This window comes from Haplochromis burtoni, unplaced genomic scaffold (assembly GCF_018398535.1).
Source record: "Haplochromis burtoni strain Fernald_Lab_line unplaced genomic scaffold, NCSU_Asbu1 Contig_64, whole genome shotgun sequence".
NCBI classification, from domain to species: Eukaryota; Metazoa; Chordata; class Actinopteri; order Cichliformes; family Cichlidae; genus Haplochromis; species Haplochromis burtoni.
In genome coordinates, this window is record NW_024582425.1 from 672,645 (window position 1) to 675,924 (window position 3,280).

Sequence of the window (3,280 nt, forward strand, 5' to 3'; positions counted from 1 at the left end):
CAGACTGAAAAATGAAATGGAAAATTAATCCAAGCACCAAGAGACAAATATCATTGAAAAGAATCCTTTTCTTAAAATCTCTATTTACGTCAAGTGGCTTTATTGTCATTCCGACCATGTGCAGTGGTACAGTGCACACTGAAATAAGACAACGTTCCTCCAAGACTATGGCGCTACACATGACATATAACAGACAGTCAACACAGGACTAGATAAGGTACAAGTGTGCAAAAAATGCAAAAGCCTGAGCATTGTGCAAAAAATAACTTGGTGTATGAAGGTATGCATGTGTGTCAGTCCAGCTGCTGAGTGTTCAGGAGTCTGACGGCTTAGGGGAAGAAACTGTCTCGCAGTCTGGCATTGAGGGCCCGAATACTTTTTGCCAGAAGAGTGTGTGTGATGGGTGTGGGGGGTCCTCCACAATGCTGGTGAGTTTGTGGATGCAGCAGGTGCGATAGGTTTCTGTGATGGCGGGAAGTGAGGCTCCAAAGATCTTCTCAGCTGCTCTTACTATCAGTTGTAAGGTATTGTGATCTGATTCCGTGCCGTTACCTTACCAAACAGTGATGCAGCTACTCGGGACGCTCTCGATAGTCCCTCTGTAGAAGGTCGTGAGAATGGATGGTGGGAGATGGGCTTTTCTCAGCTTCCACAGGAACTAAAGACCCTGTTGGGCCTTCTTAGTTATGGAGTTAGTGTTGAGGCACCAGGAGAAGTTCTCTGCCAGGAGAACCATGTGGTGGTGATTGTGTCATCCAAAATAGAGGGAAAGTAGTTACATATTTTTATACAATTTGTTGTGTAACTATTTTTTAGAGGTTAGCCTGTCACATGTTTGCTTCTAATAATACAGAAAACATGATTTATACTATCAGGTGTTCCTTCTGTAGTGTAGACACTGAGGTATTGTTTTTTTAGCCGATCAGCACCAAAACCCAGTGGGTTCGCTCTCTGGTTAGAGTTCACCTCTCTTAGAACTTGTTGCACAATCATATTTACAGTAAGATAAACTTAATTAATTCACTTCACTTATATTTATATAAGAGTCACAATAGCAGTCACATCAAGGCACTTTATATTATAAGCTAAAGACCCTACAGTAATACAGAGAAAACTTCTGGCAGAACCGCACTCAGTACGGGGTAGCCATCTACTACAGGAGGGGGACAGGTCATAAGATGCCAGATGAGAGTGAAAAGAGATGGATGAAGAAGCACTCACTCATAGGAGGCTTCCAGTATTTTAGCCTAATAGATCTATGTTAAATGAAGTATCCTAATATCCAAGTTCACTGTCAGTAGGATTTTCCTAGATGTGATCAACGAGCTAAATTTTTGTTTTTCTGTGATTCCAAGTTGAGCTACAGGGTCCGGCCTCCACACCATTCACAGGTTTCCTATTGATCATTATCTTCGTTCATAAAACAAAGAGAACCGCAGACAATTCCAACATTAAACTGTGTTTAAGGTGCACTGATGCTGATTGCCTAGATGACCACGGGAACATTGGGAATGATGGTTGCCCAATATCTGGAAAAAAAAAAATGGCTAAAGGAACGAGAATGTGCAACAAAGATCTCTGGTTTGTGGTGAGACATCATGGACAAAACAATGTATTATTATGTCCTTTCTGCATGAAACCAAAGCTTTTGCAAACCAAATTATAAACACTTAGTCATATGAAATGTACATTCTAGATGCAAACACACTCACAAATAACAAGTTTTATTGTAGATTATTTTTGCAAACACACTAAGAAAATAGTAAGTATGATATCCCAGATGTGTTAGACTTGTAAGGCAGTTGGTCCAGTATTAACCCTTTTTGGAGCAGCTGATTTTGTATATGTTTGGTTGTCTTAATATCATGTTGTATTCTTTGTGTTCATCCAGGTCCATGTTGGGATAATGTGTCTGACAGTAGCTGCCACAATCACTGCTTTCATTCTTGCTTTCTCGCATGCTAAGCACTGGTCTGGGGTTAGTACATGGATTTGTTGTGTTTTTCATTACAGGCCAATCAAATGACAAAAATAGGTTTACCTGTGTAACACACTATTATTTTCCAGTAAATAATGATTTTTATGATATGCACTTGGCCCGAGTATTGAAGTTCACAATAGTTTTGGTTGTAATCACTAAATACAAATTATTTTTATTTAAAATATGAATGCAAATACCCTTCAGATTATATTTTGCCACCAGTTTTAATACCAGTTTTTAAATGCAACATGTAAGTAAAGTGAAAATTTATTTATGTTGCACCTTTTTAAGAAAAATATCACAAATATGATCAAATGTAATGATAGATACAATTGGGTTATACCTGTGTAACACGCTATTAATTTTCAGTAAATGGTAAAAGGCCTGTATTTGTATAGCGCTTTACTTAGTCCCTAAGGACCTCAAAGCGCTTTACACTACATCCAGTCATCCACCCATTCACACACACATTCACACACACTGGTGATGGCAGCTACATTGTAGCCACAGCTGCCCTGAGGCGCACTAACAGAGGCGCCTCAGGGCAAATAATTTATACGAGTTGTTTTTATGATATGAATTTGATCCTAGTGATGGCTTTGGCTGTAATCATTAAAACGAGAAAACAAATTGTTATTCAATATAAGAATGGGTGGCTGTAGCTCAGGAGGTAGAGCAGGTCACCTACTGATGGGAAGGTTGGAGGTTCGATCCCAGGCTCCTCCAGTCTGCATGCCAAATATCCGTGGGCAAGATACTAACCCCAATTTGCTCTCCGATGCATCCATCGGAATATGAATGTGTTTGAGTGTAGTTAGAAAGCACTCAGTATAGAGGTAGTGCTTGTGAGAATGGGAGTGACTGGGTGAATGTGGCGTGTTGTATAGAGCGCTTTGAGTACTCCGGGAGAGTAGAAAAGCACTATATAAGAATCAGTCCAATTACTCTCCTAATTATGTTGTGAGACATTTACATGTTTTTTTTTTTTTTTTTTTAGTGTATAGTTTTTAAATCCTAAATATAAGTAAAGTAACTGTTAAACATTGTAATATAATACAAGCTAGAGGCAGAGATAATATACTGGATGTTATTATTGAGTGACTCTTATTAATATTAATGGTAATTATTAAAAATTGCCAGGCAACATTTTCTTGGGTTTACAGCCAAATGTTGCACCTCTTTAAAATCAAACTATGATTTTAAGGTTTTATTTCTCCTAATATTATTTAAACAGGGCCGCATGGTGGCACGGTGGTTAGCACTGTTGCTGCACAGCAAGAAGGTCCTGAGTTCAATTCC